Genomic DNA, 13452 nt, shown 5'->3' with positions numbered 1-13452 from the left:
TCTTTTTTTATCTCTGTTTCTCCGTCTATCTTCTCCATCTCTTGCTTAATTTTCTCCATTCATATGATTGTATCTCAAAATCTTTTTGTTTTTCTGTTTTCTTCATCTCATTTCCATTGATACTCCTTTCTTCTATTTCTTTCTCTCTTTTTGTTTGCCCTTTGTTAAAATTTGATACTTCATGTATTATTATTTAGTTTATAGCTAAATGTCATTAAAGCTAAAATATTGAAATATTAGTAAAGTAACTTGGTCATTAGTGTTGCGTGTGTGTATCATTAGTGTGGATGTTAGTTTAAACAATATAAAAAATTGTTACGACTGTTGTATTTGGTTAGTTAATCCTGTACTTTTTTGCTAGGCTGAATCACTTCATTTTTGTCCCCAATTCAAGTTACGGAGTAGAAGAACACACTAAAAGGTATGAAAAAGTTGTAGTAGTCTTTTACCTTCAGGCTATTAAATTTGAGTGATTTAGTCACATATTAACTCTAAATCTTGCTTTTTCTATCTTAAAATCTAGCTCTTTATTTTATCCTTGTTTTAAAAAATATTTGAATTAGTCTTTGTCAAATATTATGTCACACTTGAATTAGTCTTTGTAAAATCTAGCTCAAGTGCCTATTTATTTGTTTTGCTATTCTTACGTTCTCACTTCTTGGTGAAAACTAAAAATCCCATAGAAAGTTCCTTTATTTTCTTGGTTGGTTCTTTGGGAACTATTAATGCCTTCCAGGTCTTGCAAAAAACCTCCCATATGTCTTAGGCCTGAATTGGCAAGTTTTGTGTAGCATAGCCGAGTTCTAAACATTTACCTTGGTTGTCCCTTTTCCACTAGAGTCTCCAGGTGTTTTTGGTTGGGATTTATGTTTTAAGCCTTTTCTTTTTGCTAAGGTTGGGTTTTCATCAAATGTTGGTGGAGGTCTTTATCTGTATGCAAATTGATTAATTTCGTGGAGACCAAATGTGTTTTAAAGTAGACTAAATTGTTACATTCGCTTGGAGACCAAATATCTCTTTTCATTTTTTCAATGAAAAATTTCGTTTCATTGAAACCCTCTCTCTCTCTCTCTCTCTCGTTGTTTTAGCCATAAAAATTTTAGTCTCTTGCTGGCCAAATCCTCACATCAGGGACTCATATGGAGCTTTTGAAGCATCAAAATCCCTTCTGAGAGTGTTATCCATTTTGTCCACAAGCTCTTTCCTCTTATTCTAGTCAAGTCCTTCATCTTCTCGACCTTGTCGAACACTCAATTTTCCACTTCTTTCGTTGATTCAATCTTTCATTTCTCTACCTATCTCCCCATTTTCATCTTCATTTCTTTCCTACCAATGTCTCCGCCTTTCATCGCTAATGCCGATGTTTCCCTAGTCATTGCATCTTCTCCGTCGGAGATCGGCCTTGTTTCTACTGTGTATGTCGAAGTCCAAGCCCTATGGTATTTCTACTGTGTATTTGACCCGAGAATTATTAGTAATGTGTTAAGTTCATTGTAATGTCTAATTTTGTTGGTGTGTATTTTTGCTTAGTATTGTCTTGTAAAGGGCCGGCCGGCAAAATCATAGACGAAGCTTTATGGTATTTCTTTTAATTATTGGAAAAGGAGGGCTCCTGGGTATGTTCTCGAAAGGGAAGGTAGAGGTAGTACTTCGAATGGCGAAGAGAGGCGACTCGGCAAAGAAGGAATGAGAAATCGTCAAAGATGACTTCTTTGTTGGCGAAACGAAGGGCTAGTTCTTTCTCTCTCCATCTTATGGTATTTCACTTGATTTCTTTCTTCTTGTCTTTCTTTATCCTTTTCTTCTTTCTCCTTTTTCTTTCTTTTTTTTTTATCTCTGTTTCTCCGTCTATCTTCTCCATCTCTTGCTTAATTTTCTCCATTCATATGATTGTATCTCAATATTTTTTTGTTTTTCTGTTTTCTTCATCTCATTTCCATTGATACTCCTTTCTTCTATTTCTCTCTCTTTTTGTTTGCCATTTGTTAAAATTTGATACTTCATGTATTATTATTTAGTTTATAGCTAAATGTCATTAAAGCTTAAAATATGAAAATTATTAGTAAAGTAACTGGTCCTTAGTGTTGTGTGTGTGTATCATTATCGCATAACTTGATCAGTTTAAACAATATAAAAAATTGTTACGACTGTTGTATTTGGTTAGTTAATCATGTACTTTTTTGCTAGGCTGAATCACTTCATTTTTGTCCCCAATTCAAGTTACGGAGTAGAAGAACACACTAAAAGGTATGAAAAAGTTGTAGTAGTCTTTTACCTTCAGGCTATTAAATTTGAGTGATTTAGTCACATATTAACTCTAAATCTTGCTTTTTCTATCTTAAAATCTAGCTCTTTATTTTATCCTTGTTTAAAAAAATATTTGAATTAGTCTTTGTCAAATATTATGTCACACTTGAATTAGTCTTTGTAAAATCTAGCTCAAGTGCCTATTTATTTGTTTTGGTATTCTTACGTTCTCACTTCTTGGTGGAAACTAAAAATCCCATAGAAAGTTCATTTATTTTCTTGGTTGGTTCTTTGGGAACTATTAATGCCTTCCACGTCTTGCAAAAAACCTCCCATATGTCTTAGGCCTGAATTGGCAAGTTTTGTGTAGCATAGCCGAGTTCTAAACATTTACCTTGGTTGTCCCTTTTCCACTAGAGTCTCCAGGTGTTTTTGGTTGGGATTTATGTTTTAAGCCTTTTCTTTTTGCTAAGGTTGGGTTTTCATCAAATGTTGGTGGAGGTCTTTATCTGTATGCCAATTGATTAATTTCGTGGAGACCAAATGTGTTTTAAAGTAGACTAAATTGTTACATTCGCTTGGAGACCAAATATCTCTTTTCATTTTTTCAATGAAAAATTTCGTTTCATTGAAACCCTCTCTCTCTCTCTCGTTGTTTTAGCCATAAAAATTTTAGTCTCTTGCTGGCCAAATCCTCACATCAGGGACTCATATGGAGCTTTTGGAGCATCAAAATCCCTTCTTATAGTGTTATCCATTTTGTCCACAAGCTCCTTCCTCTTATTCTAGTCAAGTCCTTCATCTTCTCGACCTTGTCGAACACTCAATTTTCCACTTCTTTCATTGATTCAATCTTTCATTTCTCTACCTATCTCCCCATTTTCATCTTCATTTCTCTCCTACCAATGTCTCCGCCTTTCATCGCCAATGCCGATGTTTCCCTCGTCATTGCATCTTCTCCGTCGGAGATCGGCCTTGTTTCTACTGTGTATATCGAAGTCCAAGCCCACTGTATCGATCAACCTCTCCCTTTTCCCTCTATTCCCAAAAACCCCTTCAAAATCCTCGATGGCCCTCCTAGCTCTGCCGCTGACAATCCGGGTGTTTATTATCCATAGATCATTTACATTCTCTTCTTGTTTTGGAGTTTTTAGCCTTCATAACGTGTTTTTTTTTTTTACTCTGTTTGGTAACTGAGTTGATTGATGTCTCAAAGGAAGAGTGTGACATGCATTGAGTTTTGTTTGTTCTTTTACTATGTTTTGCTTATGATTGTAAATCTCGCTTTTGTTTGGAACTTGAGTTTTACTGAATGCGTTTGAGGCCAGTTGCCACTTCTTAAGGTTTTAGAGTGTTTGAATTGTGTTATATGTGCGTGCAGATGATATCACAAAGCTGTTTCCTGATCTTTTCGGCCAACAGTCGGCAATGTTGGTGCCAAGTGATTCCAGTTCGGTGCAGGTGAATAAGAAATTGAAGATCGGAGTTGTCTAGTTTGGTGGCCAAGCACTGGGAGGGCATAATGTGATTTCTGGACTATTTGGTAGGGTCTCATTGTGTCCACATTTATAAATCAAGAATAAATGTTTGCTTTTTTGTTCAAGTTGTGGCTAATTAGCAGCTTCTATGATTTTGGTGAAGATTTCTTACAGGTGAGTAAAAGGAAGCACGTTGTATGGTTTCAAGGGTGTCCTACAGGATCATGAAAGGTAAATATGTAGAACTGACTGCATAATTTATCTACCCATATCGCAATCAGGTTAATTTTCTTGAAGAGATTTCTAGCTTTCAGTTGTTAGAATTGTTAGTGTGAATATGTGTGGTCTCGATGCGAAGTGATTGCCATTTGAATGCAATTCTTGATTTAAATGAATTTTTGTTTTATCAGGGTGGTTTTGATATGATATGCAGTGGGAGGGATAAGATTGAAACACTAGATCAGGTGAAATTCTTTCTTTCCAGAATTTTCATTTTGAGACGTCTTGGTTGTAGTCAATGCATTAATTGACTGTTCGTTTCTATTTCCAGTTTAAGCAAGCTGAAGAAACTGCTAAGAAGCTTGATTTGGATGGCCTTGTCAATTGGTGGAGATGATTCCAACACAAATGTCTGTCTCCTCGCTGAAAACTTTATGTATTTTTCAAAACTATGAAATTTGTTTATTGCCTCCCTCCTTTTTTCTCTCTCTTTCTTACTTTCATTGTCATAGATAAGCTATTATATGTTATTTTTATTGCAGAAATATAAGGTTGAGTAATTAATTACTATAGGGTACCATTTTTTGTGTGTGCAAGACTCTGTTATTTATATTCCCCTTCTATCTGTTGTTTTCAAATTAGGAGTAAGAATTTGAACCCGAGTGATTGGTTGCCCAAAACTATTGATGGTGATCTCAAATGCAAAGAGGTCACCACAAGTTTTGGATTTGATTCTGCTTGCAAGGTACTCATTTCTCTTTGTAACTACTTTAGAATTGATATTTCGTTTGGATTGAACTTTGGTGACTCTTTCAAAGTTGAAGTAGTTTCTTCAAGAACTCAAGGAAAAAATGGAATATCGCATTCATGAGATGAGACTCTTAATAGGCTCTGCTGATATTTATGCAGATATATTAAAAAATGATTGGTAATGTGCACAAAGAGGAAATCATAATAAACATCAATCGAGAAAAGGTCCGGATTAAAACAGTCAAGATTCTGGAAGAACGAGAGAAGAAGAAAATGCCACCGTGGACGTGAAAGGCCCAGCTTGGAATAAGTAGTCCTTGAGTTACTATGTGAAGACCTCATCACGGATGCATTCTTTTCGAATATCCTTTTTCTACATCAATACTTCATGAACTTTCATCACCTTATTATTACCTGTTATCATATATTTGCTTTTACGTCTTTCAAAAAAAAAAGAAAAAAGGGCGAGAAAAATTTTGCTAACTTTCTTTTATTGTTATCATTACCCTCTCAATGTTTTCTTTGCAAACGATCAAGGCACACGATTGCGGAGGCGCCGCATGAAGATACAACTACTTTATTATTATCATTACCCTCTCAATGTTTTCTTTGATGGAATGCAAAGGAAGATCGCCGCAAAGAAGGAGGCATCGACAAACAATGCCGACGACAGCGCACATTTTGGGGTTGTATTTTTCCTTCACTCTATTCCAAATTCTGCACCATCGCATCGTATTTTAATTTTGAAAGTTTTATCACCGCATCCTGTTTGATTACCGCAATCATTTAACATTGATAAATTTAGTAAGTCGCCGCATGCTTTCTCTTTGCCATTTATGATTTCAATGATGAATCACATGCATCTATTTTTTTTTATATACTAGAGTTAACTTATTTTTAGGACAATCACCTCAAGAAATGTTTCTAAAAGTTAGTGGTCGGCTAGCTTTCTTTCAAACTGATCCTTTACCAAACTTCTTAAGAACATCGCATGACTTCTTTCAATCTATTGGCAAGGAGGACATTGTCGCATTTTAAATTTTGGGGTGAGGTATTTATTTTCAACCTTGCTATTTTTAGCTATATGAAGAAAAAAAAGGAAACTTAGAATAACAACTCCACTGCCAACGCAATGGAGAAACACATGTTGATAAGAGTTAAGTTGTGAATGACACATACCTGTAGTTGGATGTCCGCAAGACACACGTGGGGGCAAGCCAAAACGAAAGTAAGTTGCCAGGATCAACGCATAAAGAAATACCGCAATTCCGCTGCTAAGTATGTATGAGTCTAGTTTGAGAAAGAGCGTCTTGCTCATAATTGGATGTCCGCATGACACATGTAGGGGTAAGCCAAAATGAAGGCAAGGCATGCGTCCATCGCATGGTAGTTGCGCTCGTCAAGCGATTGCGATCACCGTGTCGAAGTTGCGGTATTAAGCGAATGCGGTCACTGCAAGATTGCGGCTACACGATAACGCATAATAGAGGGATCAACGCAAGGTTGGTGGAATGAACGCTGACGTACATCTTGGGAAAATAAAAAACTGATGTTGACATTTCACCTACTACGCCATTAGCAGCAGAGATTTAGAAAGGACTAACACGTCGCGAATGTCAGAATCAGAGCAGTCCATTAATGCTGTCGGCGATCCAATCTCTATATAAAGAAGCCGGTGAGCAGAATGCCAACTTATCTAGAGTTTTTCCCTGCGATCCAGACAAATGCGTGAGAAGAAGGCTTGAGAATCTTCATCTCCTTCTTCCATTCCGAGAAACGACCAAAGCCTACGATCGGAGCTAGATCTCGGGAGAGTCAGCTCCACCGCCCATCCATGGCACCTGATGCGTTATTTTATGAGGTGGAATTATGGATGAAAATGCGTTGAGCACTTAAGTTTTCTCAGTGGAATTCAAGTAAAACCCCACTGAGTTTCTTGGTAAGTTCAGGGTCAAACACAGGGACTTGGGAAAAAATATGCGGTGGTAATTTCTCAGAACAATTTGCGGTAACCAAATAAATCAAGTAGTTATTGGGAATGTTGTTTGTGGTAATAAAAATAAACAAATGCAGCGGAATTCGAAAAGAGTTATAAAACGGAAGACGCGATGAGTATGCGGTGAATGGGTTGAGAAGAGTTTCGGCTAACACTTCTTAGGATGTGTTCATGCTATGCGATCATGCAACACACATACAATAGTAAATCATCTCTTGATGCGAATGCTACGACTTTTAATGCTAGAACGCATGCGATATATGCGATAAGACTATAGGACCTACACATAAGCCTCTATTCTTATTTATGCGATGAAAAAATGACGCATACACATATAAGGCGACCACATAATACCATACCTATCTCTAGGATGCATGCGATGCAGGTTGGCAAACAGAATTTTTCTCTAGGTTCTTATCTTTTGTTTATGCAGTTCTAATCTTGCTCTCTCGAGTCTAGATTCTAACTTAGCTCTTTCAAATCTTAGGTTCTTTCTTTAGACTCTCTCTCTCGAGTAGCTCTAAAGGGATGTCGAGCACAACATAAAGAAAATGGAGAACCTAAAGAGAGAGTCTAAAGAGCTACTCAAGAGAGACTCGAGAGAGAGTCTAAAGAGAGAGTCTAAAGGGATCAATATGTCATTCTTGAACTGATATCATTTATAACCCGCTTTCTACAGGTGCAACAGCTTATTTCGGAACTCAATGAAATTCTTGCCCATGATATTATAGATGAGGATAGGTTATGGAAAAATAAATATTATAGATGAGGATAGGTTATGGGAAATGAAACTCACTACTCGTGCTTGAACTTTTGCTGTTTTACTTTAACGCTCCATTCCAAGTAATTGTTTTTTCTTTTTGTTTTATACACGTCTTTCCATGAAATTGAGATGGAAAAGAGAAGGCAACAAGGTGCATATAATTGGCGGCCAATTCAAGGGGTAGTCACATTTCTTTGGGTACTTATTCTATTCGTGCTTGAACTTTTGCTGTTTTACTTAAACGCTCCTATTTAATAATTTAGTGATTAACACATATTATATTTAGCACTTGGGTAGTAGGCAAATCAGTTGAGATCTCAAAAACATGCATGTTGGTAAATGCATCAAGATCTTTTAAATTCATATTTGATAATTAGGGGTATCAAGTATCTAGACTTCCATTATGAACTCGTAAAGAAAATGCCCAATCAAGTGATGGGTTAGGCTTACAGCTACTTGACTTTCAAATGTAAACTTACCAATGGTACGAGCGAATGGCCATGAGATGATACGAAAAAAATTATACTTTGCTGGTTAGTGCTCTGTGTGTTATCTCTGTTTATTTCTTCTTTTGACTTATAGGTACAAAGGGATGTGTGGTTTACCCACGAACTTTGATTCAACTTATTGCTATGCTTTGGGTTACACTGCTGGAGCTCTCCTCCAGAGTGGAAAAACTGGACCAATATCATCGATCTGTCTGTCCCACTTCTTGTACCTCCTGATCATTTTAGTCTCTAACCTTTTAACCTTTCATTCTTTTTCTTGATATCAGTTTCCTCCATAGATTTTTTCCTCATTTCTATTACTTACTAGTTATGCATACCGGGTAGGAAATTTGGCTGCTTCTGTTGAAGATTGGATGGCTGGCGAAACTGCATTGACTTCGTTAATGGATGTGGAGAGGAGACACGGTATGATTTTTTCATGAAAACGTGCATTCCTGTTCTCATGTTTTCTTGAATAACACGTTAATAATTTTTTTTATAGAATATTTTTTATGGGGAATAAGAAGGGAAATGATAAACAGAGTATCAATTATCCAGCCAAAATGAGAACAAATGGAGATAACTAGAAGAAAAAAAAATGAAAGATGAAAAAAACTCTCCAATCTATATTAAAAAGACAACAATTTTCTAGTTGATGAGACTTAAAAGTTTATTTATTTTTTTCTTTTTTAGAGTATCCAAATAACTTAATAGTTACTTATACAATACTATAAAGACTAGTCAAGGTGCATGTAAGATCAGAAAAACAAGGATAAAAGTGGAGTATCTTTTCTCTTATCAATTTTGAAAGGCTTTGGATTGATAGAACATCTTCATGAAGTCTAGTTTAATATTTATCATTTGATGATCTCTTTCTAAAGGTAGAATTCGTTTGGCAAGTAAGTTCAAGCCTGTGATCAAGAAGACAATGGTGGAACTAGATGGTAATATGATCTCTTTCTAGAGTAAATGTCGTTTCCTTTAATCTCCTTCCCAGTCTTATATTATAATTCACGCCGCTCGATTTGTCATGTGGGGAGGTCAGATCAGAATCCTACCATTGATTATGCAAGTTCAAATCTAAAAGAAGAATGGAGCAGGTGATCTAGATATAGGTATCTTACACAACCAAATTGATGAAAATCGAACCTATTTTTCAGAATTTGGATAAGATATTTTAATGAAGTCTCGGGTCAAATTCCATAGTTGGAAGTGAGATACCTAAATTCTTTGTAGTTTCCATTCTTACATGAATTATTAGTAATGTGTTAAGTTCATTGTAATGTCTAATTTTGTTGGTGTATATTTTTGCTTAGTATTGTCTTGTAAAGGGCCGGCCGGCAAAATCATAGACGAAGATTTATGGTATTTCTTTTAATTATTGGAAAAGGAGGGCTCCTGGGTATGTTCTCGAAAGGGAAGGTAGAGGTAGTACTTCGAATGGCGAAGAGAGGCGGCTCGGCAAAGAAGGAATGAGAAATCGTCAAAGATGACTTCTTTGTTGGCGAAACGAAGGGCTAGTTCTTTCTCTCTCCATCTTATGGTATTTCACTTGATTTCTTTCTTCTTGTCTTTCTTTATCCTTTTCTTCTTTCTCCTTTTTCTTTCTTTTTTTTTATCTCTGTTTCTCCGTCTATCTTCTCCATCTCTTGCTTAATTTTCTCCATTCATATGATTGTATCTCAATATCTTTTTGTTTTTCTGTTTTCTTCATCTCATTTCCATTGATACTCCTTTCTTCTATTTCTTTCTCTCTTTTTGTTTGCCCTTTATTAAAATTTGATACTTCATGTATTATTATTTAGTTTATAGCTATATGTCATTAAAGCTAAAATATTGAAATATTAGTAAAGTAACTTGGTCATTAGTGTTGCGTGTGTGTATCATTAGTGTGGATGTTAGTTTAAACAATATAAAAAATTGTTACGACTGTTGTATTTGGTTAGTTAATCATGTACTTTTTTGCTAGGCTGAATCACTTCATTTTTGTCCCCAATTCAAGTTACGGAGTAGAAGAACACACTAAAAGGTATGAAAAAGTTGTAGTAGTCTTTTACCTTCAGGCTATTAAATTTGAGTGATTTAGTCACATATTAACTCTAAATCTTGCCTAGAATATTTTTCTATCTTAAAATCTAGCTCTTTATTTTATCATTGTTTTAAAAAATATTTGAATTAGTCTTTGTCAAATATTATGTCACACTTGAGTTTATGATTTTTCTGTTCCTTGATTTCTTGAAACTAGCTGATCTTTATTTTTTGACTTATTTTATTTCTCTTTTAATCGGTTCTTTGAGTGATTAGTTGTTTAGGATTGTGATTTATGATTCTATACGGCATGGACAAAGAAAAAGAGATGACATTTTAGTTCGTGGGTATTTTCATCTCCAGAATAGAATCTCAAATTAAAATCCTAAGTTAGTAACTGACAAATCAGAATTGGAATTGATTAAATATGTCAAGTGGGGATAAAAAAAATTCACTTTTAACTTTTTGTATTTTATACTCATGCTCCTTTGCCTTTTTGCATAATCTTTTTTTGTTCTATACAGGCCAACGGAGGATTTATAATGAGTGCAAGTCACACAATCTAGGTGGACCTGAATACGATTGGGGTATTAAGGTGATTTTTTTAAAAAAAATTATTTTGCACTGCCCTTTATATTTAATTAAATGAAATTATTGGTAAAAGTGCAACCTTTTGATGAAGCATAATGTTTTTGTTGCAAAATGTTAGTTGAAAATTATGACCTTTATCTTATAATCCATGACAACTACAACAATGATGTATCTATGTTTATCTGACTTGAATGCATTGACTTTTCAGTTTACTTATAGTAATGGGCAGACTGCACCTGAATCAATTACAGACAAAATATATGGAAACACCATTTCTATAAGTACACAACGTAATTTTTGTGATTGGTTCATTTTGTTTTTTTTTTTTTTTTTGTTCGATTTCTTGTTTACTTTCAAATTAGTCAATTTTCATGTTATATTGCATTCAATATTTTGTACATTTTTATTCTTTTCTTGTTTATATGAAAGTTTTCTTTGAGTCGTTTGGGTCCTCAGTCCTCTTGTGAAGTGCCTATTTATTTGTTTTGCTATTTTTGCGTTCTCACTTCTTGGTGGAAACTAAAAATCCCATAGAAAGTTCATTTATTTTCTTGGTTGGTTCTTTGGGAACTATTAATACCTTCCATGTCTTGCAAAAAACCTCCTATATGTCTTAGGCCTGAAGTGGTAAGTTTTGTGGAGCATAGCCGAGTTCTAAACATTTACCTTGGTTGTCCCTTTAACACTAGAGTCTCTAGGTGTTTTTGGTTGGGATTTGTTTTAAGCCTTTTCTTTTTGCTAAGGTTGGGTTTTCATCAAATGTTGGTGGAGGTCTTTATCTATATGCAAATTGATTAATTTCGTGGAGACCAAATGTGTTTTCTCTCTCGTTGTTTTAGCCACAAAAATTCTAGTCTCTTGCTGGCCAAATCCTCACATCAGGGACTCATATGGAGCTTTTGGAGAACCGAAATCCCTTCTTAGAGTGTTATCCATTTCATCCACAAGTTATTTCCTCTTATTCTAGTCACGTCCTTCATCTTCTTGACTTTGTCGAACACTCAATTTTCGACTTCTTTCATTGATTCAATCTTTCATTTCTCTACCTATCTCCCCATTTTCATCTTCATTTCTCTCCTACCAATGTCTTCGCCTTTCATCGCTAATGCCGATGTTTCCCCCATCATTGCATCTTCTCCATCGGAGATTGGCCGTGTTTCTATTGTGTATAGCGAAGTCCAAGCCCACCATATCGATCAACCTCTCCCTTTTCCCTCTATTCTCAAAAACCCTTTCAAAATCCTCGATGGCCCTCCTAGCTCTGAGTTGATTGATGTCCCGAAGGAAGAGTAGTGACATGCATTGAGTTTTGTTTGTTCTTTTACTGTGTTTTGCTTATGATTGTAAATCTCGCTTTTGTTTGGAACTTGAGTATTACTGAATGCGTTTGAGGCCAGTTGCTACTTCTTAAGGTTTTAGAGTGTTTGAATTGTGTTATATGTGCGTGCAGATGATATCACAAAGCTGTTTCCTGATCTTTTCGGCCAACAGTCGGCAATGTTGGTGCCAAATGATTCCAGTTCGGTGCAGGTGAATAAGAAATTGAAGATCGGAGTTGTCTAGTTTGGTGGCCAAGCACTGGGAGGGCATAATGTGATTTCTGGACTATTTGGTAGGGTCTTATTGTGTCCACATTTATAAATCAAGAATAAATGTTTGCTTTTTTGTTCAAGTTGTGGCTAATTAGCAGCTTCTATGATTTTGGTGAAGATTTCCTACAGGTTCATGTAAAAGGAAGCACGTTGTATGGTTTCAAGGGTGTCCTACAGGGATCATGAAATGTAAATATGTAGAACTGACTGCACAATTTATCTACCCATATCGCAATCAGGTTAATTTTCTTGAAGGGATTTCTAGCTTTCAGTTGTTAGAATTATTAGTGTGAATATGTGCAGTCTCGATGCGAAGTGATTGCCATTTGAATGCAATTCTTGATTTAAATGAATTTTTATTTTATCAGGGTGGTTTTGATATGATATGCAGTGGGAGGGATCAGATTGAAACTCTAGATCAGGTGAAACTCTTTCTTCCCATAATTTTCATTTTGAGACGTCTTAGTTGTAGTCAAGGCATTAATTGACAGTTCGGTTTTATTTTCAGTTTAAGCAAGCTGAAGAAACTGCTCAGAAGCTTTGATCTGGATGGCCTTGCCAATTGGTGGAGATTATTCTCAAAAACCCCTTTAAAATCCTCGATGACCCTCCTAGCTCTGAGTTGATTGATGTCTCGAAGGAAGAGTAGTGACATGCATTGAGTTTTGTTTATTCTTTTACTGTGTTTTTCTTATGATTATAGATCTCGCTTTTGTTTGGAACTTGAGTTTTACAGAATGAGTTTGAGGCCAATTGCTACTTCTTAAGGTTTTAGAGTGTTTGAGTTGTGTGTTATATGTGCGTGCAGATGAGATCACAAAGCTGTTTCCTGATCTTTTCGGCCAACCGTCGACACTGTTGGTGCCAAGTGATTCCAGTTCGATGCAGATGAATAAGAAATTGAAGATTGGAGTTGTCTAGTTTTGTGGCCAAGCACTGAGAGGGCATAATGTGATTTCTAGACTATTTGGTAGGGTCTCATTGTGTCCACATTTATAAATCAAGAATAAATGTTTGGTTTTCTGTTCAAGTTGTGGCTAATTAGCAGATTCTATAATTTTGTTGAAGATTTCCTACAGGTTCATGCAAAAGGAAGCACGTTGTATGGTTTCAAGGGTGTCCTACAGGGATCATGAAATGTAAATATGTAGAACTGACTGCATAAATTTAAACAGAGAGATAATTTTGATGTATTTTCTTCACGCTGATGATAAGAATAAACTAAAGTGTGTTTGTAATATATTTTCACGTGTTTAATTTAAAAAATAAGTCATTTTAAAAAAAAATAAATGTTTGATAA

General features: G+C 35.5%; 1 long non-coding RNA gene across 10 annotated transcripts; it reads left to right on the top strand.

Moving 5' to 3' along the window:
* The first annotated feature begins 153 nt into the window (after positions 1–153).
* On the top strand, positions 154–13392 carry LOC150031274 (uncharacterized). 10 transcript variants are annotated; one of them, XR_016525989.1, is made up of 18 exons: positions 343–1757; positions 2188–2247; positions 3629–3790; positions 3889–3956; positions 4136–4189; positions 4276–4380; positions 4587–4689; positions 4854–7651; positions 8036–8367; positions 8823–9484; positions 9911–9970; positions 10494–10564; positions 12011–12172; positions 12271–12391; positions 12521–12574; positions 12661–12797; positions 12961–13122; positions 13221–13392. It is a non-coding gene; the product is annotated as an uncharacterized LOC150031274 (long non-coding RNA). The 10 variants fall into 10 exon arrangements; XR_016525997.1 differs by lacking the exon at positions 2188–2247 and having other exon boundaries at positions 154–1757; positions 4854–5380; positions 8287–8367; XR_016525990.1 differs by lacking the exon at positions 2188–2247 and having other exon boundaries at positions 4276–4354.
* The last annotated feature ends 60 nt before the right edge of the window (positions 13393–13452 follow it).

This window comes from Benincasa hispida, unplaced genomic scaffold (assembly GCF_027475165.1).
Source record: "Benincasa hispida cultivar pf3 unplaced genomic scaffold, pf3_genome.v1.1 HicScf1339, whole genome shotgun sequence".
Classification (NCBI taxonomy): domain Eukaryota; kingdom Viridiplantae; phylum Streptophyta; class Magnoliopsida; order Cucurbitales; family Cucurbitaceae; genus Benincasa; species Benincasa hispida.
The sequence above is the reverse complement of the archived record's forward strand: the minus strand, read 5'-3'. Positions and strand labels throughout refer to the sequence as shown.